Genomic DNA, 24,216 nt, shown 5'->3' on the forward strand with positions numbered 1-24,216 from the left:
GAAGGCTCAGGATTAATCCAGGGACAATTTACCTAATCTCAGGTGTCAGTTAAACTGAGAAGGAGGAGCCGAGTGAGGGCTCTGGCCTCAGGACAAGTGCTCTCATGTGCATGGAGGGGGAGCCAGCTAAGCTTGACGGGCTGCTTCCCATAACCAAGGAAGCATAGGTAATGTTCGCATACTCCGCTTGCTATAGTGAGCCCAGAAAATGTAGTCCACGCGGAGAACTAAGCTTTAGAGAAAATGAGTCATTTGCTCAGGCTGACAGACTAGAGCCGGCTTCTCTGACTGCACAGCCTGTGGCCTTTGTACTAGCGTAACGGGCGATGTGATTTCCCTCTTGACATGAGCATTATTCATTTAAAGACATCTTTGCTCCGAGCCTCTCAAAAGTTCTGCTGACTGGAACTAGTCTACTCGTAATATGAGCTGCTAGGTAGGATCTTTTCTTGAAGGATTTATTAATTTTTATCTTACGTGGCTTGAGTGTTCTGCCTGCCAGCAGGAATGTACGCCACAAATGTGAGGGTGAATGGCAGAGGCAAGAGGGGAGTGTCAGATCCCCTGGAACCAGAAGGTTGTCAGCCACCATGCGGGTGTTAGGAACCAAACCTGGGTCCCCTGCAAGAGCAGTAAGCGCTATCAATTGCTAAGCCATCTCTTCAGCCATGTTAAGTAGGAGATTAAGGGTTATGCACCTGTGCTGGTGGCCAGGTGGGACGGGGTGGGGTGTGGGATGGGGTGGGGTGCTGCCCGCCATGATAACTGCTAACATTTGAGTCTTTACTGTTGTTCTTTGTTTGTTTTCAGATAAGACCCTCTAGAGAAGATGGCAAAGAGCTGGTTTAAACCAGCCACACTTGCCAACTTCCTCTTGTACGTGATGTAGAGTGATTTTTTGCTCACTATAATCTTGTTATAATGGTGAATTCTCCATAGTTGAGGCACTCTGCTAATTTTGTGCATGCCAACACACGAAGTAGCATGCTGTCATGGTGACTGGAGCAGGAAAAGGCTCCCTCTGTGTTCACTGAGCACTCTTCAGCCTTCGTGCACACATCGTCCAGTCAAATTCCTTTGTCTCCTTTGGGGAGATGCACATTAGGAGTCTCAACGTTTTCTTTCCTTGTTGCAACATGCCTTCTTTCTCGCTGGTCTCCTGAGTGTGCTTTCTGTCCCTACGTCTATTACCTGGTGAACCCATGCAACTCATCTACAGAGTGTAACCTGAAGAACAGAACAGGACCTTACAATGCATGGATTTCAAATGAGATACCCACAAGGCAATCTGAATGGGAAGGTAAAAAAATACCAGTACTAAGTCAAGTGACAGTTTAAAAACAATCCCTAGGGCATGTTTCAAAGGACAGAAAAGAGAGGCTGGGGGAATCTCTCTCAATAGCCAGAGTTACTAAACTAAAAATCAAAATATGTGTGAGTTTCATCCTCAGTGCTGCCAGAAGCAGATCTGTGGTACTTGTGTACGTCTGTATCATGGGGAAACCATGCTTGAAGAGTTACCTGGGTGTTTTCTGCCCTTCATTAATCCATCAGAAAGTGGTTCTCCTACCCTGTCAGTTTCCAAAGAGACAAAACCATACAAGAGTGGCACAGTCTGAAGTCAAGAGTTTAAAGCTGTGGTAGGCTCACAACACAGGGACAAAAAAAAAATTGACATCTCTGCTCCTTGAATGTTGTCAGGCCCATGGCAGGCACTGACCAACGGGAGGATGCAGAAATGAGTCACGAACATGGGTTTCAAGAAACTGTGCAATGACCCTGATTTTCTTTCCTGGAAGGGAAAGACCCGGCCAGCCCAGAGGAGGATGAGAAGCCACGTGTGGAGTGGAAAAGAAGCAGAGCGAAGCAAGACTTCCCAGGCTTCCCACAGTAGTAGATTGGCTGAAGCACTCCACAGATCAGCCAGACAATTCACCAAAGACAGCCACAGGTTTACAAGAAGTAAGGCACGCCTGTGTTTCTACTCGATTCTCTGTGATTTCCTTGGCAGCAAAGGCCAGACAATCTGAACAGTCAGTAAATAGAAAGACAGCAGCCTAAACAATGCAGCTGGGTCGGCGTCATGGGAACAAGAGGGCATGTGGGCCCTGGGTTAATTATCGTGGCAATTCAGTATCATGACTTTAATTACACTCTTAGTCACAGTGCTGTACTTTGCACTGGCTTTTCTCCGTTGGCTACTGAATTCCTAACTGAACAAAAAATAAATTAAAAAAATTTTTTTATAAAAAGAAAGAGCAAAAACAAGCCAAAAACCAAAAAACAAATAACCCACGATATCCAAGATATGAGCCCAAACCCTGTGACATAAGTACATGATTGGCACTGTTAAAACTGTCACGATGTACGCAGTAAGGAGCCACTGTTAGCTTTAAGTAATGGTGTCATTATCAAGCAAGTTAATGATACATTAGATCCCATCAACTCTAATGCCTACTGTTTATTACTGACAACAAGCCCAACTCCTGACTTTCTCATTTCTGCAAATGTAACCTTCTCCGACCAATGCAGTTAGTAGTCTCGTCTCTCGCTTCTTTCCTCTTGCCGTTTCTTGTGTATGCACTTCCTTTCCATTTCCACAGCCACACCTTATTACCTCACTCTGACAGAAGCAGCTTTTCGACTGCTCTCCCCCAAGGCAGAGTTTCTTCCTGCCTCGGTGACTTTCACTGCCAGGTGCTTTACACAATGAAGTCCAAAGACCAGGCACTCAGCATATGATAGTATTGTATTGTATTGTATTGTATTGTACACAAAGCACCACAACTATCACCATGTTCCAACACAAACACTTTGCTATAAGGAAGTCAATCATTAGGAGATGTGTTGCTCAGCCAGCAAGATGGCTCTGCAGGTAAAAAAATACCTGCTGTGTAAGCCCAAGGACTTGAGTTTAATCCTTGGAACTCACATGCTAGAAGGAAAGAACCAACTTCCAAAATTGTCCTTTGACCTCTACACATGTGAATGCTTACTGCACAGACAGACAGACAGACAGACAGACACACACACACACACACACACACACACAAATAAATGTGACAGTGCCTTGCCCCATTTTCACGTTGTATATCTATTCACATTCAAGATACTATCCTGTTTAAATATTATGTACTCTGCGAAGTGGTACTTAAAATCAGCTTCTACCATATACCTGTATTTTCTCTTTCCCTGTTATCACTATAGCCTATATGAAGTCTATAACATTTCCTGGTGGTTTTGCACTACGGGCCCCTGTTCTACTGCAGCTTAATTTTACACATATATATTTATGGTCTCCTTAAATGTATGGATGGGTACCTTACAGTCAGCAATGGGAGTTTTGCCTTTTGTATTTCAAAACTGGTAGACCAAATAACTTATGTTGAAACCAGACAGAAAGGGTCAATCACCTATCCATGATTCCCTTCACATTAACCAGCAAGAACAGGCAAATTCTTAAGAAGAGGAAGTCATCATTGTTTGCCAGAGGCCAGGGGAGTGAGTGAAGTCTAGGAAGGGAGTCATCATTTACCAGATTCAAGGCATTCTTCTGGGAAGACAAGAAAGTTTCAAAGCAAAGCTATAGAGAAATGTGAGCTAGCCAGCATGTTGAATACATAAATGCTCTGGAATGATGTACTTCAAATAGCATGTTACAGGAACTACACATGAATTAAAAAATTACTTAAAATTCCACATAGATCAAATTTCAGCCATTGCAGATTAACCACTATTTGAGCTTCCATATTCATATGTAATTATGAAACATAACAACAGCCTAAGACACCGAACAAGAGATACAGGCTGTACCATTGAAGGGCGCTCTGAGCTCACCTTCTGACTGAGGGCACTTTCTAATCCAGGCCACAGGAAGCAGAGTTCAAAAAAAGAGCAGTAATCTCATTGGTCAGAGGAACGGCATAATGCAAAGCCTCAGAAATCTACACTCAGGCCACCTTTGCTCTTTGATGAAATACTGACAAAGGTCCCAAAAAGCCCAGTGGAAAGGAGCTGTTGGGCTAGAAATGCTCTGATAAGATTACAGAGGCCATGCAGAGCTGAGAGACACTGTGGGTGCGATCATCTGTGTTGAAGAGACAACAGTATATGTTCTGAACATGTGTGGTTATAGCAGTCTATGGAAAAACCATGTTATGAGAGTTAAGAACACATCTTAAAATAAGGGCAACTTTAATGCATCTTAGTAAGGCCTCTTAGGACAAAACTCAATCCTGTATAAAAGAAATACACGCAAATTCTTCACATTACGATATCTATAATGGACAACAAAAATATTGAAGCCTACAAAGAAGTAGGTACCTTTGTCCCAGAAGACACATTGATAAAATTCATAGTTAGTGACTTTAAAACAGCTAACAAAAATATGTTCAACAATATAAAGAAAAAGATAGACATAATGAATGAATAGAGAATTCAGCAGCAAAAATACAAAGGCTCTTTAATGAATGTGAGTCAGTCTTAGAACTGAAATGAAATTTCGCCAGAGGGACTTACCAGTATCTTGGACATTATAGAAGAAAGGATCAATAAACCAAAACAAAGACCAATAAAACTATCCAAACCAAAACACAGAGGGAAAGAAGAAGTAAACACTATCTCAGTGATTTAGGGGACAATATCAAGTAGTTTATGTATTTGTAATTTAAAGTACTAGGGAAAAAGAGAAGGAGAAAATATTTGTAGAAATAAAGGCAATTTTTTTTTTACAAAAGTTAGTTTATATACCTTTACCCATATATCCAAGAATTTAAATCTCCATGTTAAATAAAGAGAAAAGCATAAGATATTGACTAGGTAGAAAGCTCCTGTTGTAAAAAACCAACCAACCAGCCAACTAACTAACCAACCAACCAACCAAACAAACAAAACCACAACATGTTAAGAAATAACTCAAAGTTAAAAACTACCCAAAGACCAAGAGACAAGGTCATGGTATTTATAAATGCATGCATGCATACATACATACATACACACACACACACACACACACACACACACACACACACACACATACATTACAGCAGAGCAGTGAAAAGGACAATGGCAGGTGGCTAAGTCAGCCTCCCATAGCAGAAGCTGAAAGGAACTGAAGAAAGCCACCCCTTCACAGAGACACCAGAAAGGAGATAAATGGAACTCTTCAACGTAAAGGTGACTCGGGGAGCTAGAAGAGAAGGCACTGGTACAGAATGTACTGTAAGTGCACATGGTTTTGGCAACAAAGGTGAACTGACACTTTCTAAAAGAGAAGAGCTGAGAGAATTCATAACTCCTAGAAATGACTGAAGACATGCTAAAAGCAGGTCTTCGTGGTGAAGGGAAGTGAGATTGACGTGGACCTGTAGGAAACAAGGAGAACACTACCAAAGATAAAGATGTGGGCACACGGAACCTGTAGGAAACAAGAAGAAGACTACCAATGACAAAGGTGTGGGCACACAGGACTTTTGCTTTACATTGAACAACACAGTATATTGTGGAGTATACTGAGCCCCTGGAGGGAAAAGGTTTAATGACATTAGCACAGAGGAGAAAGCAAATCAGGGCTTCCAAGTTGGGCACACAGTGCTTTATTCACTGAAGATGTAGGATGCAGAAAGTCCTACCACCATTTCACAGAGCCACCAGAAAGGAGATAAAATGGAACTCTTCAAGTCCTACACTAACTTCATCTAGAAAGACCAACTGTGGGTAAAGAAGAGGTGGCACAGTATTAGATGCAAATAAAATAAACTCAGCTGTAAAAGGCAGAGATGTCAAACAGTACAGAGAAAGCAAGACCCAAGAAAATGCTTTTCCTACGGATTACACTTCAATACGAAAGACACAAAGTGTTAAGCAGAAGCCTGGGATACTGTGTTAATAACACACAAATACTAAACACAGGAAAGTAGTCTATATCATAATCATCAATAAAGAAGATCAGGGGATGGAACATTACCAAGGACAAGGAAGGATATATGAATCCGTGTGTGTGTGTGTGTGTGTGTGTGTGTGTGTGTGTGTGCGCGCGCGCGTGTGTGTGAATAAAGGGGTCAGTTCATTAATGAGTAGTAATAATTTTCTTGTTTTGTGACAGGGTCTCTATAAGTAGCTATGGCTGGACTCAAACTCACACCAACCCCCTGCCTCTAGATCTTGCGTGTTGGAACTATATAGATGTGCACTACTGGGCCTGGCTAAGAATAATGACCTCAACCTGCATGCACTTATTAACAGGTCTCCAAAATACATGAAGCAAAAAGCAGTAGACCTAACCACCTGTGGAAGAGGCAGAAATCCACAAGTATAGCAGAAAGTTTTCAACTTTACTCTTTCAGTACTGACTACAAACACGACCTACTGCCTTCATATGTTTGTCCTGTTATAACAGAACACTTGAGCCATGGTAATTTATGAAAATGTAAGTTTATTTCTCATAGCTCTGGAGGCAGGAAGTCCAAGGTCAAAGCACCTAAATGAGGAATGTATCCTTCAGAGGAAATGATCACTGTACTGTCCCAGAGTAAAAGGTGGAAGAGTGAGAGAGGATGGTCCTCCTTATAACCCAGTTCATGGCGTGGGGAGGGGACATGCTATGACCTCATGACCTCTTAAAGGCTCACTACTCCTAATACCACATTGTGCTCTGTAGGGCTGCAAGCGGAGCACTCACAAAGACAGACAGCACGCCGGGCCATGAGATCAAGTCTCAGCAGATCTCAGGGAGAGTATGCAGAATGTGTTCCCGAATAGGAGTTCCCAAGCAGTTCACGCGTTAAAGGCATGGTCCGTGGGGTGTTTCTTCCGGGAAGAAGTGTTCTACTAGGACACGTCCTGGAAGGATGCTGTGGGGTCACAACCAGTTCTTTTTGCCATTTGCCTCCTGATTGACGAGCAGGTAGCTATGCTTTGCCAGGTGCTCTGGCCGTGACACACCGTCATGGTGGACGTCTGTGGTAACAGACTGGTAGACTGGAACATATCAACTAAACCTTTCCTCTTTACATGTTAAGTAACTCAGGTATTGGTTAATACTGACAGAAAGCTGGCGAACCGTTACATAAGCTAAACACGATATTCAGAAAAAACAAACAAAGATCAAAACAACAACAACAAAAACCCTAGTGACAGAAAGACAGCACCAAAGTACCCAAATATATGTAGCTCAGCCGACATGGTGGTAGGAAGGGGAAAGCCTCTGAATAAAAATAAATAAACACCCAGATTCTCCTGTCTGAAAGAATCATCAAACGCCTTGTGTGTCATGTCCACTGTCACCACCGAGACAGGAATGCCTTAGCACAGTGACTAGGGTGCGTGCCAACGTGATCCACAAGAAGCAATCTTTGCCTGCGGTTGTCTTTAATCATGGCTGACTAACATCCATGGGACTGAAAGCACGTTTGGGACACTTTCTAATCATAGTGTAATGAAGTGTCATTTATACCAAATGGCAGACTCCATTCTGAGTGAAATTTATTTTCAGTAGTATCAGAGAGGGCTCAGTCCTGCTGGGATTAAGTTTGTAGGGCTATGGAAGCTCTCTAGGGATTGTAGCAAATCAGATAAAAACTTTTACCTTATAATTGAAGTCAGCCCTGCCTGGTTTTCCTCATAAATAGCAAATCAAAATCAAGGCCTCTGTTCATTTGTCTACTAGACTGTGTTCTGGAGACCTGCTTCCCTTGCCTAAAGGTACTGAGTTCTTCCCTAAAAACATGCAGAATGGGATTTCATTTTGATGCCCGGTCTCCTTCTGAGAACCCAGTTAGAATGAGCACACCTCCAGACCCAGGGAGAGGATGACTTTGTGGATCATTAACTAGACATTCAGCCATTCGAGTTGATTCTGAATGAGTTGACGAACCCTGGATTTTAATTTTATAAATCCTCAAAAAATCCACAATATATGTCTTTCCTGATTTTTTACTTTATGATGAATCTACAGCCTTGAATATAGTTGGCAAGTGTTCTACCAATGACCTACATCCCCAACCCCTATGCTGTACAAGAAAGGATTTATTGTGTGGACCAGCAAGTTTGATTCTGCAGATACAGGGGCAGCCAGGCTGGGGTGAGGCAGGGTATCCTTGAGGGAACAACCAAAGGGAAGACTTTCCAGGCATACACACAAAGGTACAATGATTTGCCAGCAACAAAGGCAGGCTTCACACAGCCCCTGAATCTAATTTAGAGCCCCGTCAGTACTGAGCACTGCGGACTACACGCAGATGCCAATGCTCAATCCACGGCCAGGGAGGATGAGGTTGCCTTTACCCTATTGCAGCCGAGGTCAGGAGTGAAGATGCCTCCCGTGTGTCCTGCTCAGTGGCCTCCATTACCCTGCTTGAATAAGCATAATTTTTCTTTAACTCATAAATGATGAGTTAAAATGAATATGTGATTTGTTTCACAGTTTTATTTATATTTTAATTAAAAAAACCCAACAGATTTTGTTTTGTGAGGAAAATCTGAAGTGAGTATCGACTCATTGTTTTGTGGGGGTTTGGGGGTTGGTTTGGTTTAACTGTAGCTGTTGCTGCTGTTTTTGACATAATTTTACCATGTAGCCTAGGCTAGCCTTGATGTCACAAACCTGCTTCTGCCTCCTCCAGAATGCTGGGGTTTCTGGCTTGTGTTGCCATGCCTTAATTTACTGCCTGGTGGGGATGAATGTGAGTGACAGAACCGATGTTTATACAACCCAAGAGGCAAGGGTGGTGTCATTTAGATGAGGGTTGTGGGCGGGGACCTTGGAGGGCAGGAGGAATTTTGAGGGGCCAGCAATATGCTACTTTCTGACTTCCACCAAAGCTAAGTGTGCTCACTCTAAGAGAAATCACCAATGGTGCTCCTCTGATATCCAGACACTTCCTAGGCAGTCAGTTCTTCAAGCTTTAGAGAGACTAACATCAAAAGGGAAGTGTAAAACTAGAAACATTCCATTAACCTAAACTCCGTTCGGGTGTGTACTTCTGTTTTGGTCAGTATTGAATTTCTAAGTACCCGGCACATGAGAAGGACTTGATGGGCCCGCAAACAAATTGCTTCTGTAAAACTAAAACTCTACACTTGCCAGCTGCAGTCAAGCTTTCCTGAAGTGTAATCAGGATCGCCCTGTACACCAGAAGTGTATGCTTCGTAATGTGTCACTTCTGCTATATGAAAGCTGGGAGGGGGCAGATGAATAACTTTAAAACCCTTGCTAGGATAAGCGAAAACTGGCTTCTCTCCCTCCTCCCACCTCTAGCCCTAACCCCGGCGTCTGTTATTCACCTTCTGGTCATATTCTCAGGGATGAGCTTATATTTTTGTCAGTATCATATTTAGAGCTGCATTCCTTCTAGGACAGATGAGGCTTATTCCATCGATACTGTCTCCTCCTCCTCTTCCTCCTCCTCCTCTTCCTCCTCTTCCTCCTCCTCCTCCCCCTCTCCTTCCTCCTCCTCCTCCTCCTCCTCTTCCTCCTCCTCCCCCTCTCCTTCCTCCTCCTCCTCCTCCTCCTCTTCCTCCTCCTCTTCCTCCTCCTCCTCCTCCTCCAAACTGGAGTCGACTTAGACTCAAATACTGAATTTTATACTCAATGTCTGCTTCAAATTTGCCACAGTTTTCTTTGCATAAGTTATATGAAAGAGACTAGTTAATAACTGCATGATAAAGTCCCCAAAAGGTCTACTGTCAGGACCCAAAAGTAACCCACTATCCACACACCCAACAGTTCTTCACACAGTCGTTGAACAACAAGAACTGGCTCCATGCATACTCACTGCAGTCTTCTGCTTACTGACCCATTAGGATGGCAAGGAAATCTGAGGTCTTATAACCCATGCAAATGACATGAGCAAAACCTAATTACTTTAGAGGTAGGTGTTTATACAGTCTAGCTCTCTCTCTGTCTCTCTGCCTGTGTCTGTCTGTCTGTCTCTCTCTGTGTCGGTCTCTCTCTCTGTCTGTCTCTCTCTGTCTGTCTCTCTCTGTCTGTCTCTGTCTCTCTGTCTCTGTCTCTCTGTCTCTCTGTCTCTCTGTCTCTCTCTCTCTCCTTCCCCAAAACAGGACCCAAGGAGGTTAATTCGAGTACCAGAAGACACAGCTTAACGGGGAGCACAACTTCTTAATCATTTGACTTAGTTACTTGTTCCTTTAGCAAACAGAACGAGTGCTATGCAAATAAAAACGAAATGAAATAACCCCTGCCCATTATGCTCATCGTGTTTTGTTTAAAAACACATAGGAAGTCAAGAGAACACAGAGTGGCCAACATCATCCCTTACAGGGAGGTCAACATAACAGAGAAATGGAGGTGCTGAGCCAAGCCTAAGGTTGAGCAACCAGCAGGGTGAGCACAAGAGAAAATCCTCTCTTGCAAATGTATTAAAGAGAGCAAGTCTCAGGACGGTTGGTGGGGGTGGGGGTGGGGCACTGGAAGTCAGTCGGGATGACTTGGGGGTTAGGAGATGAGTGAAGAATTAGGGAGGTGAGGCCTGGTGGGAGGGCTGTAAAGACCTCTCCTTAGAGCAGGACAGAAGGAGAAAGTAGCTGTGAAGCCAGAGCTAAGGCTCCAGAAGCCGGACACTGTCTTGGGAGGCAGGGGAAAAGCAAAAGCCAGAAATGCAGCAGAAGGCGTGGGCTCCGTCTGAGGCTGCAGATCAAGAGACTCTAGGAGCAACTGAAGGAGAAAGTGGGGGTTAGGAAGGGCTGTGAGACTGTGAGAGGGAGAAAGAAGTCTGTAGAATAGCACAGAAGGGTAGCAATGGTGTCCCCCATGTGTAGAAGTAACGGGCATGAGAGGAGAGGGGTGTGAGAAACTTATGGGCATCCCTGTGGAGATGCCGAGGCATCTGGGATTTGTCCCAGTGGCCGTCCCACTTCTGCTTAGCAGATAAGTAGTAAGGGCAGAGACACTGCCTAAAACATCACCCGTCTTTTGCAACATGGGATTAAACTACCTCAACAGTAACTTGGACTAACTCCTATTTGGCCATCACAGCAGACTTTCTAAGAGAAGGAGGGTGTTTTCCCCACCCATCAGGAAGAAAAAAAGAACCATAATTGCAGGGTAAATGACCAAGCAGGCAGTTCTCTTAAATAATCAGGAAACATTTTAATGGTTCTGTGCTTGTTGAAATTGAATTAAATGTCTTCAGTGGGGAGTTGGGCAAATGCACGGAGAGAAACGATATTGCACCAAATGGGCACTATAAAATTGCAAGAGAACAATGGGAGATATTTAGTTATTACCAGGCACCTCACTGTGCTTTTGATTTTAATTTCCCAAGTGCAGCCATGTTTACTTAGACTGTTTCTTAGAATAGGGGAAATGACTTTTTGGGGGGGGCTAATAGGCAAGTAGGCGCCCCCCGTGGGCAAGCTGTACTTCCAGCCCCACCGTTTGCAGCTTCTGAACAGGATGGCCAAGGCTCATGCCTACAAACTCCTGTCCACAGGCAACTGCTCTTCTTCCGTGACCTTCCCCTTTCAACCGTGACATGCACAACTTACCCAGTTTTCAGGAATTCTGGTTCCCCTTCCAGATTATTTTATTTCTACATTCGAGACTTACCATTACAGGGAATGTTCCCTAAACCTTTGTTTATGTTTCCACTGTCACTGTTTTGGCCACACCTTTCAAGGCCCTGAGGTTTAATGACACCTGCACAGACTAGTTACAGCGCTCCAGGGAGTCAAAGCATTAGAGACGAGTTATTTAAATAAATGGAGTTTTCGACTGGCTGGACTTTAGGTTCACTTTAATCCGTCTCCTCTGGAAAGTCCTTCCCAGGTTTCCTGGTCTGGAAGAAGTAGTCTGAATACAGTTGTTTGGTGTTTTTTTTTTTTTTTTTAATCCCACTTCCTATATTTTATATTCGTTTTCAGTTTTGATTTTGTACAAACCCCGGGCATTATATATTCTTATACGTACTTTTATAAACAGTCAAGGGGCAAACTTAAGTTTGACTTGGCTTCTATTCTCAGCCTCGTCTGGTGGGCCTTCCTTTCTACTCTAAATTCCCCCGTGTGACCGGCCATCCGTATTTCATCCATCTGTCCACACTGTCTTCCTTTAAATTTCTAAGCCACAAAAGTCCATCACAAGGCTGCCAAGATGGCTCACCGGGTAAAGGCACTCGCCACGAAGCCTCAAAGCCTGAGTCTCCAAGACCCGTGTGGCGAAAGCAGAGAACGGACTCCTGCAAGTTGTCCCCTGATTTCCACAAACTAAATTAATCAATGTAATTATTAGAAAAGTGCACCATGGGTAGGGCTTTGCACTAGATGCTGCTGTCTTCTGTACCGTGCCTACACCTTAACAAAAAATTATATTAAAGCCTTTAAGTAAGCCTTACTAGGAAAACACCAATAAACGGTTACCCCTACAAAGAAACCCATGTTTAAGAACCAACAGCTAGGGACCTTCTTGGAGTCATTAAAACACAAGGTGGAAATTTGTGTTAACATTTGTCTTTGAAGACATATTTTCTAAGACAACTCAGTCAATTTTTTTTCCCTATCAGATGAGCTGTGGGCTTGACAGAGAGCCAAGCAGGACTTAGAGACCATTAGCGCTTTGTCTGCACACTGGGAGACTTGAGAACCGGTGGGATACAGGAGGGCTGGGTGTGCTCTCACATGGCTTCACGGCATAGCCAAACCACGGGACACGCAACAAATGTAATAACCTGGGAGCTTTTTGCTGCTCGAATAAACAAGATTCATTCAAACGACCCATTCTCTTGAACATTAACTTGGTTCCCGAGAGGACGCTCAACCCGACGCAGAGCGTTTCTTACTTCAGGTTTATAAATAGTGAGTCCACTACAGAGACTCTCCTGAGCCTTACTTATCAACAGGTTTACACTGAAGGGAACAAACCAGCAAGCGTAAGTCTCATATGTACAGCTATGCATACATCTCTGACTAGAGCAGTGGCTAGAACAAGTCACAGCTTTGCTTACTCTCGCTATACCCAGAAGCTGCAGGATGGGTTCATCATGCTTTGAGGTGGCAGCAGCATGGGGAAGACACGGGCCGTGTGCTCTGGTTGGATACACTTTTAACTGACAACTGCTGTCAATCATTTTCATTTGCCCTTTGAGCAAAGGCAGCTTTCCACACAAGTGGGTTCATATGCAAATGCTGAAATTCTCCAGGGTTTGTTGGCAACAACAAAAGATTAAATATGTATCCATGTGTATCCCTGTAGTGATAAACACATATAGTGATACTATATATCACTCTATATAGATATACAGTAAACACACACACACACACACACACACACACACACACACGCATGCACACATGCACCCACGCACATTTTTCTCTACGTGGATGTATGTCTATCAGTGTTGTGAAGAGAGGCAAGCTCCAGAACAAGAATTGAGGGTAACCAAGAAGAATGTCCTAAGGCTTCCTGAATACAGTGACATCATCAGGATGGAGGCTGGCATCTTGGTCCTTTCTAGTCCAGCTGGTATATTTCACTGAATCAATGGAGTCTGTCAAAAACAAGTGGTCAGGTGCATAGTTTCAAGCTCAATTTCCTGAAGTGCTACAACTGAGGGAAGAGTGGAGCTGACTTGTGGGAGGCAAGGTCACCACAAGGTGAAAGTGAAGCACAGTAGGCCTCCCAGGGTTTTCCATCTGGTTCCCTGGGGCAGGCACAGACACGAGTGACAAGCACACTCTTCTAGAGGCCATATTTTACTAAGATGTTTGCTTGATGGATTTGAATGTGTTAGCCATCTTTTTGTTAGCATTGGTTCCCTTTTTGGAGAGACTAGCTCTGAAGTTACAGTTTCAATGAAATTTAGAGAAGTTCTAACTCTGCAAAAAAAATTTTTTTTACACACACACACCACACACACAACCATTTTACCTGTATAAGTGCAACTTAATCATTTTGATTACTTTATTACCTTGCTTGGCTAGTGTCTCTAAAACTTTAAAATTAAAAAGATGCTTTTCCATTTCATAAAATCCCCCTTTTGAATGAAAGGCTTCCTCTTTTTCTTTTTGCTTTCAGAGAGAACAGTAGGTAATTGTTAATAATTTATAATTCTAATAAACCATAAAAGTACTTTATATAAAATATGGTACTCGGGGAACAAAAGCTGTGTTTGGGACTCCTCTCTTACCAGAAGGACAACATGTTTCTCAATGCCTGTAGGATAAGGCTGTCTTTCAAGTGGGTGAAATCAATTCAATGTGATTTAGTTGTTTATTGGGTATCATTTAAGAACCAACAAACTCAATAAAAGAGTTGGAGATTTCTTGTCAGTATGGATTAACTGTTGTTTGCTTTTAGCTAGAACTATAGGTCCTACTCGTTCAAACAGCCTTTTATTCTTTTAAAAACAATTTTAGGTTCTCCTATAGACTATGCCCTGTAGAATATTTATATCTTTCTTGCATGTTCAGGGTTGTTTTTACAGTTAAGGAAGGATTGTAGACACTTTAAAATCTGTGAGGACTAGGGATCAGACTAAAAGCTGGTTAGGAAGTTTGGGGCCCAAGAGTTTACTTCGTAAACCACCAGAAGGTAATTTGTACTAGAAAATTAAAACATATATATATATATGTATATATATATCTCATTATTCCAGTTTTTAAAACAAACAACAAATTAAAGCCTCTCAAACGCGCATTAGTGATAATTAAATCTGTGTTAGTTACTATGTAAAGTGTAATGGCTTCATAATATTAGATTTTAAAAAAATTAATATATAGTACTAAGTATTAATACCCCAACAAATGTCTTCTCTATATTCTCTCTTCTTGACTTCACAATCTTTACCGAGTCCTATCTTACATCAGGCTTTGAAGTAGTCTTATCTTTTCTAAACTATTTGTTGATCTTCCGATCTCGTTTGAAAGGATTAACTGGTGTCCAGGAATATCCACTCAGACAATACAGAAGCTAAAAGGGGAAAGCAATTCCATAGGGGGCAAAAGAATGTCCTTCCTTCCTTCTCTCCCTCGTCCTTCCCTCCCTCTTGTCTTCTCTATCTCTCCATCTCTCCCCTCCCTTCTTTCTTCGGAACAAGACAATGCATACTCATTAAGGCAACGATAAGAACTATCAACTCTACCAGATCTGACTTCCAAGAGGATGCCCTTCTCCCAAGCGTTCCCCTGAGGCTGAGTGTCTGCACTTAGCGAAAAGCCTCACATCTCCCTGCCTCAGCTGAAGGCATCTGCTGGGAGAGGTAGGTTCCTACTCCTGTACCTGCTCACCTCTAACAGGACAAGCAGTTTCAGTACAGACGGGAGGTGCAAAAGCACAAATCACAACCACAGATGCAGAAAAAAGTGCTCCGGTTGTCAAGCGGCCTTCGTGGGACAGAAATGCAGGCATGAGAGAGTCTTCAAGCACTAAAATTCTATCCGACCTTCTCCTGGGCCTTTTCTTCTAACACAACCATGCTACCTTATATAATTCATGTTGTAAGCAGAAAGCTGGTACACCATCCAAACAAAACAACTTCCTTCCAGAGGACAAATCCATGAGAACTTTTGCACAGATAGCCATTCATACACATCCAGTCTCCTGAATGGGGATTTCTACTCACTCTGCCACACAAGAAGAGCAGGACACAGGATTTGCTCTTCTGATTCAACTAGCATGTTCCAGATACACTCCTAACACAGTACAGAACACAACATCTAGATGAAGATCACTAGCAGGACACTCCTCTAGGTGAAGGGGAGAAAGGGTATTTTGAATTCATTCCCCAAGAATCCTGATGGCAAGGCTACAGGTATATGGAAGTAGAACACTCACAAGGTCCTGGGTTTGATCCCCGACTTGGCTATGTCATGAATCCACACAGCAACTCAGGACCAACTATTTGGGCCTGCTATTTGAAGATGCCAGCTATTATTTTCTTTGCCCATGCTCAAATTAAGGGTTATAAATGGTCACTTCTCCCTAGAAGGCAGAACTTTCCCTCTTCGGAGCAGGGGAATACCTCATAAATAAATTAGGTAAAACCATGGCTTGCCGATTGAATGATAATCCACAGTCCGTGTGGTTGCCAAGTCTTTATCTAGACCTCTCTACCGCAATGAGCAATCCCTGAACGTCAGCAAAGCGGCTTACTTCATCGGTTATCTGGAAGTCTGCAAGTAGTGAAAACAGCCCACAGAAATACTAGCTTCTCCACTCAGCCTCAGTTCACCCGAAGGACCATGAAAAGGAACAGCACCATTAAATCCGACGCCGTTCGTTTCCAATCACTCCAGCTTTAACCCACTGCATATCAGTCAGCCTGGCTGTGCTAGTTTTAAGGGCAGAAGTAAAAAAGGAAGTAGAAAGATCAAAGCAGTGCTTACAAAGGGGAAGCAGGGCTGTTTTCTGTATGTATACTCCAGTATTTACTAACTGGCTTTCAAACACAGGCACATTCACAACCTACACAGTTCAGGTAATTGCCCTATGTAGAATGCAAGATGCTACTTAGTTTCTGAACGGAGATAAGAGGTGACAGAGATAATCAGGTTGCCACCAACCTTTAACAGGATTAAACAACTTTCTTTAAAAGTCTTCTGGTTTTGAAGTGGTTAGTGTTTCCCGGCAAGTATAGTATTTTAGTGCCAGCATTCAGCGTACAGAGAAGCCTTCTTTTGTGTTCAAGTTTATTCAGTAGCTTAAGCCAAGGAGACATTTTCTCTAAGCTAGCAAGAGACTCCCAGATGTACCACGCTGGACCAGAGTTGCCGAGTTCACGTTCCCATCAATACGCGTGCTCTTTTAGTCATCCAGTTGGGGCGATAAATGTTAAATGCAACAGGAAGCAAACCCTTTTAATTCCAGGCTTCTCAAGTTCTTATGCAAAGCAAAGGACTTCGCTGTAAATAATTTACATAATTTTTCGTGCATCAAACAGTAAGAGACACCATCTCTAGAAAGCACAATATTAAAATCAAGGGGAAAAAAAACCCACTTCAGTAAGGACCTTACTTTAATCAAGTTTCCCTTTTCAAGGTCTGACGAGCGTTAATGCATTTTTTTTTGCCACCCAAGAACACTCCGCTGAAGATTCCTTTAGAAAGCCATCTCCATCTTTAGGACTAACCACCACTCTGAGACCCAGCATTTGATGCCACGGCTATGAAATGTTACTCAACACCACGAGCAGTTCTCAGTTATGAGCCCTAAAACAACCAAAAATTTTAGTTAAACATGGCTACTTAGAGAGCTGCAGTGCCGACCTTTACTTTGCAAAGTCCATAAAAACGGGTTAAATTTAGACGATGAAATCTTCCATCATTAGTTCCATTTAAGCTTTAGAATTAGACCAATAAACAGAGAGCCAAGATCAGTGTCCGGCTCAGAAGACCGAAGGAAGCTTACACGTAGGAGAGGCGTCATTCCTATCTTTTTCTGTTTCAGAGGTCAGGCACAAAAACATGGTGCCATTATCCTAGAGTAATCAAAAGTCTAAAAGGTGCTATTCGTAGGTAATTCCTGTCTCAGATGCCAGGCCTGGAGAATCGGGGTGAGGCCCTCCTTATATTTTGAAAAATCAATGTTGAGATTTGGCAGCTGAATGTATCATGTGTGTGCATCGGGGGTGGCGGTGTCTATCACAGATTGGTAAGCGGCCCCCAGGCTCTCCTGCGGGATTCTTAGGAGCTGGGAAGGGCTTTGCCTGCCCGGAGGACTGACAGGCACTTCTGCTTTCATTTCACCGACCGCCCTTTGGCGAAATCTGGCTGTGCACTGCACCAAACACCTTTCTATCTGTCCTTTACCGTGGAGGACCTCAGCCTGGCCGCCACCACCCCACCCCACACCCGCGGCAGGGGCTCGGGTACATCTTTCTAAAACTTTGCAAGAGTTCCCCTCCGGTTCCCGTTCCCGCCCGCGGAGACGCGGAGGGCCCCGCCAGCCGGCCCGCAAGGCCTCGGGCCGCCCAGTGCGGATGTGCTCTGTCCCCGCAGCCGGGGCCGCGCGCCCCGCGACTCCTGCCCCGGGTTCCCCCGCGGTTCCCCCCGTGAGTCCCAAGCCGGTGGGACCCGCTGCACCGGCGCTGCGGAGAGCTGGTCGCTCTGTTCCCCTACCCGCCCCGGGGCTTACCCTGGAGGTGAGGCGCGGCCTTTCCGCGCCTGCGGGCTCCCGCTGCGGGGCAGCGTGGACCGGCGGGAGCCCGAGTAAGGTCCTGGCGCCGGCCGGCGGCTCAGCGGCGCGCCATGGCTGCGGCGCGGGCGGAGAAGCGCGGGGCGGGCCGGGCGCGGCGGGGCCCTGAGCTCCGGCCTGCGCTGCTGGAGCCGGCCCGCGAGCAGGCCGAGGGCGGCGGCGGCGGCGGCGGCAGGCCGGGGGCGCGCAGGGCACGGGAAGCCGTCAGCGCGCAGCCGGGCTGCTCGGGTGGCGAAACCTCCTCTTCCTGCCCGGCTCGCCTCGGTACTTCTCTCTCGTCCTCTCTCGCTCACTCTCTCACTTCCTGGCTGGAAATTCCCACTGACGTCGAGAGAGCAGACAGACGGACGGACCCACGCGCGCGCGCACAGCGGGGGCGGGAGGTGGGGTCGCCGCCGGGGGTGGGGGAAGCCCGCGCGCCCGGATCGGGCGCCCCGAACCCCAAGCCCCGCGGCGACCGCGACGCCCCCGGGAGGCGCCCGCAGCCCAAGGGCAGGCCTGGACAGCTGGAGGCCACGGGAGACCAGCCTGGTCCCCACGCGCTGGACACAAAAGTCAATCTCATCTGCATGTTCCCTCCTCTGGGGGGTCTTGGATACACTCAGATCTCTTCACAGAGCGAACCGGAACTTCGAGATCGTAGTTGAGGTCTCTCCAGAGAATCATGAACTTATATAGGGTCTGGATGAAGTCTTTCAATCCGCTCAATTATTCCAGCCACAGCGAATTGTCCGGCCTGTGAGATCATCGCTGTGGATGGAATTTTAGTGACAGTGGGACCCGCGGTGTTGGTTCACAGCTCATAAATCCTTATCCGGCTCAAGGGAGGTTATTTTTTCTGGAGAGGCCTCCCACTGATGACCATTTGCTAGTATTTGAGCTTATTCTTTGGGCATAGTGACTCCATGGGCCAGGGATGACACCCTGGGGCGAGGTAGCTCCCAAGTGAGCTGTGACCTGAAACATATTTTAGAGTCCAGGGTCTCACTACTGAGTTCAAGTGGAAATACAACTTTGAAACGCCAGGGATCAATCAAGTAGTCAGCACGGTTTTATTTTGCTACTTAACCCTCTGCGTTCCCACCCACGAGGTTATAAAAACCTTTCCAGGAACACAGATTCCCCCCTCCGACGCTCCCCACTCCCACCTACACACACTGGATATTGGAGCGTCTTTAAGTGACCTTAAAGTGCCCTATCATCAACCTTAAAGCTGTTTCATTTAGATTCCTGAGGTCCTTTTGCCATCTAGAGTTCAGAGGCTTCCTATAAATGGAAGACAAGGATGGAAACACTTTGTTATTATTTATGGGACAATAGAAATTGTGCCCTAGGGGCCTTGGAAATCAGTCAACAGAGTGGTTATTGGGACCTTTAGCCTTTCTGTATGTAAAAGTCGTTGCAGATGGGGGCGCCTGTAACCTCAGCAGTGAGAGGGACAGTTGGATCTGGAACTCATTGGCTAGCCAACAAAGCCAACCTCTGAGCTCCAGGTTCAGTGACTAAAGTGACAGACACAGACCTTCTGCCCCCCACCCCCACGCCACAAACAGTGTGGGAGGGAGGTGGGGGGGAGGGAGAAGGAGAGGAAAAGAGAAAACTGTGTCCTTGCTATGATTTAAGCACACTGTTATATAGAATGTATATAAAATGATTTTTCCCCCTGCTGACATGAATACAAAACCGGCAAGCTCTAGAGGAACAACGACGTGTAAGTTGTTTGTCTTTCCTCTGTGGACTAGGTGGGGACGGGAAAACTCTGCAGTCTGCCAGGTGTGGCAGTCCCATTGTCAAAGGCATATAATAAAATTGTTACAAAGGTAGAGGCAGTGGGATATACTATGAGAACGCAAGTTGAAGGCTGTTCATCAGGAGAAGTATCCAGTTAAACTTGAAGCTCAAAATGATCCCATGGAGTAAACTGAAAGCAGAAGCTGGTGTGGGAGGCAGGTAGAGGAGGCTCCTATCTGTGGCAGCGGAACCCACAGTGTCAGGCTAGAGTCCTTGAGGCTAGAGGTCTGGCATGAAGGTGTGGCTGTCAAGGCCACGCTCCCCAGAAATCCTTTGCCCGGTCCCTGCTTCTGGTGGCTGTGGAAATGCCTGGCCTCTTAGGCTTGACTGCAGCATTAAAGTCTGTACTTCATTATTATGTCAACCCCTTCTATGTGCTTCCTCTAATCTGGGTCCAAAGACGCTTGCCTTTCTTTTATTTAAAATATTTATTTTAAATTCTCTCTCTTCCTCCTCCCCTCTGTGTGTGTGTGTGTGTGTGTGTGTGTGTGTGTGTGTGTGTAGGTATGTGTCTGTGTGTTGCAGGTGTCTGAGTATTGCAGGTGCCTGTTATAGCACAGGTGTCTGTGTGGCACAGTTGTTTGTGTGGGTGCAGGTGTCTGTGTGAGTGTCTGTGTGGGTGTCTGGGTGTGAGTGTTTGTTTGGGTGTAGGTGTCTGTGTAGTGCAGGTGTCCGTGTGGCCCAGGTGTCTGTGTAGGTGCAGGTGTCTGTGTGATGTAGGTGTCCATATGGCACATGTATCTGTGTGGCACAGGTATCTGTGTGGGTGTAGGTGTCTGTGTGGTGCAGGTATCTGTGTGGGTGCAGGTGTCTGTGTGTCTGTGTGGGTGTCTGGGTGTAGGTGTCTGTGTAGTGAAAGTGTCTGTGGTGCAGGTGTTTGTGTGGTACAGGTGTCTTTGTGGTGCAGGTGTGTGTTTGGGTGCAGATGTCTGTGTAGTACAGGTGTTTGTGTGGTACAGGTGTCTGTGGGTGCAGGTGTCTGTGTAGTACAGGTGTCTGCATGGCACAGGTGTCTGTGTGGTGTAGGTATGTGTTTGGGTGCAGGTGTCTATGTGACACAGGTGTCTGTATAGTGCAGGTGTGTGTTTGGGTGCAAGGTGTCTGTGTGGTGCAGGTGTCTGTGTGGTACAGGTGTCTGTGTGGCACAGGTGTCTGTGTGGTGTAGGTGTCTGTGTTATCCAGACAAACTATCAATTCACCTGGAGCTAGATTGCAGGTGGTTGTGAGACACCCAACATGGGTGCTGGTAACCCAAAGTGAGTCGTCAGGCAAGAGTACTAGGTCTTCTTACCTTCTGAGCCTTCCCAGTCGTTTCTCCTTTCTCTTGTTAAGAAACAAGCCATCATGATAACCTCCTAACTCAGACAGGTCTGCAAAGACCCATTTATAAATAAAATCATGTTCATGGGAATTGTTAGTTAGAACTTGAACATTCTTTTGAGGCCTGCAATTCATTGCCCCGAAACAACCAAACCAGTTACACACTTCTGGTACTCCTGTGTTGATACTCCCAATTTTTCTGTGTTCAACCCCTGCTTTCAGGGGGGTATTTCTAACAATTTCATCTACTTTAAGGTGTCAAAATGTATTTGTCACCCTAAGGCTACACAGAAAAAAAATGCTTATACGTGGAAGTTCCATCAGCAACACTGTGAAGGCAGATAGTACTTGTTGCTAAGTCTTTGGAGTCAGATGCTCTTCCCTTATCACGGAGCTATGCGTTGGTGATTAGCAGTGCGTAGAGCGTAATCAGAGGATGAAATCCATATAGGTCAGAAATGGGAAGACATTATACAGTTTGAAGAGGAGTCACAAACTAGACCACAGTCTGAGCGTCGAAAGCTCTCAAACGCATGCTGAAGATGAAACAGGAGTGTTCGATTTTATTCCCAGAAAGAATGCAACTTACCTAGAACGGGCCACAGCTCTTAGCCATAAAAGCCAAGATTAGACAAAAGGACTTCACTTGACTTGAAATTGGTCTTGAACTGGAGTCCTGAATTATCTCTGTAATTTATCAAGTAATATCTGAGTCCCAACTCTTTTCACCTATACAGTAAGCACACATTATAGCCCAAGAACTTGTTATATATAATGCTTTATACCATATACATTTCAATATATAAGGTGAATTATATACATATGTATTACACACACACACACACACACACACACAGACACACACACACGCTTACCATCAGTGCCCTAATTCATGGTTTAATATACCAAAGGGAGCTAGAGAATGGAACGGATGTTTACAAGTATAAATATTTACTATGGGAACTTAAAATAAATTAATTAATTTTGGCTATAAATGCTTGCACTGCTGACCACTACAACATGGAGTCATTGTGCACATGATTGTGCTTAACAGTGACAGCCATGCTCTGTGTGGCCCTTAGCACTAAACAGATCTTCTTGCGTAAGCTCTCAATTAGTCCCCCAAAGAGAAAGAAGATCAAATTTCCACTACTAGCATAATGCCTGGAAGAACGATTCCTTACCTAACAGCCAGACGAAGGTGATTTGTACTAGACATTATTACTAAGGGTGACCCCAACAGAAGAGAGCAAGAGTCTCTGATCTAGAAGAAAAAATCAAACTCTTCTTCCCTTGCTCATAAAGACACTGAAATGGAGACATCGGTACGTTCTAGAGGAAAATAACACTGATTTCCCAGATACTGACATCTCCTGGGCGGTTTAAATGAATGATACACTACTGTCGCTGTCCTCTAAAAGGTCACGAAAGCCAAAGGAGTGTGTGGGGCCACAGCCAATACTTTCATGAAAGCATAATTACATGCTTAGGAGAGACATCACAACGCTGGGAGGATGGCCCGGGAGGTAAGCCCTTAGGCTGTGACAGCCAGAGCTACCATCACATTGGAACCTAGTGCTTGATTGTGCCTGTCAGGAAGGAACCCATTCCCGTTCTGCACTAGGTTTCTCCGAGACCCCTCTCAAGCTATCGAACCATCTCAGGCTTCCTTCTATTCCTCTGTGAGGTGAGGTGCAGATAACATCTGCCTCCCAGCTGTCAAACAAACCAAGTGCACAAAGTATTTACTAAGGCTCCAACTCTGATAAACCCTCCTTCATATTCGCTGTTACTCATTTGTATTTATTTATTTGTATCTATTTATTTAATTTTTTATTGGATATTTTTATTTACATTTCAAATGTTACTCCCTTTCCCAGTTTCCTGTCCATAAGCCCCCCATTCCCTCTCCCTCCCCCTTCTTCTATAAGGGTGTTCCCTCTCTCCAGCCACCTCCCTTCCCTCCTCCCCACCCTGACATTCCCCTACACTGGGGGTCCAGCCTTGGCAGGACCAAGGGCTTCTTCTCCCATTGGTGCCCAACAAGGCCATCCTCTGCTACATATGCAGCTGGAGCCATGGCTCTGTCCATGTATAATTTTTGGGTAGTGGTTTAGTTTCTGGGAGCTCTGGTTGGTTGGTACTGTTGTTCTTATGGGGTTGCAAATCCCTTCAGTTCCTTCGATCCTTTTTCTAACTCCTCCAGTGGGGACCCCATTCTCTGTTCAGTGAATGGCTGCTAGCATTCACCTCTGTATTTGTCATACTCTAGCTGAACCTCTCAGGAGAGGGCTATATCAGGCTCCTGTCAACATGTACTTCTTGGCTTCATCAATATTGTCTGGGTTTGGTGGCTGTATATATGTAGGCTAGATCCCCAGGTGGGGCAGGCGGTTACTCATTGTACTGTGTTTTCTCAGAGGTCAAACTTGGTAAAAAGGATAATATTCAGAGGATGTTGGAATTACTGATAAGACAAAAGTCAAAATAAACAAGAGAAAAAAGATGGGTAAGTGCCGGTGATGCTTAAAACCATGGAATTTGGGTTCAAAGCATAGTTTGTAAGAGTTTCATAACGCCTAAAGTGCGTTCCATAAATAATAAAGAGAAGTTTAAAAGATCATATTCTTTTCTTTTATAGAGTGTTTGGCAATAGCTGAGGGCTAGAACACGCATCTGACATGCAAGAGGTCCTGGGTTCAAGTCCCAGCACCCAGGATGTCCACTCTAGTACCATAAAACATACTTTTAGGCAGTCATACTTTTAGGAGCCTCATTCTGTGGCTAATCATTCTGTCTGGAGCAGGAAAAGGCTGTGTTAGACTGGAATCATGGCTGGAAATACCACATTCAGTGACCGTGTGACTACACTGTGTGTACTCAGTCCGTCCTCATCGCAGAGGGTGGTATTGAATTCTGAGCAACCAGTTCCTAGGAAAAACTGTTAGGTGAGCGTTATC

The 24,216-nt window shown here is 44.9% G+C and overlaps 1 protein-coding gene across 4 annotated transcripts in view; it reads right to left on the reverse strand.

The window, feature by feature from the left end:
- Positions 1-18,468, reverse strand: part of Nfkb1 (nuclear factor kappa B subunit 1) — a 115,015-nt gene extending 96,547 nt beyond the window's left edge. For all 4 annotated transcript variants that reach the window (XM_087635126.1, NM_001276711.2, XM_087635124.1 and 1 more), the window contains 1 exon segment: positions 18,086-18,468. The gene's annotated coding sequence lies outside the window, so the exon portion shown is untranslated.
- Positions 18,469-24,216: the final 5,748 nt, after the last annotated feature.

Source organism: Rattus norvegicus, chromosome 2, assembly GCF_021556685.1.
Source record: "Rattus norvegicus strain SHRSP/BbbUtx chromosome 2, alternate assembly SHRSP_T2T, whole genome shotgun sequence".
Lineage (NCBI taxonomy): Eukaryota > Metazoa > Chordata > Mammalia > Rodentia > Muridae > Rattus > Rattus norvegicus.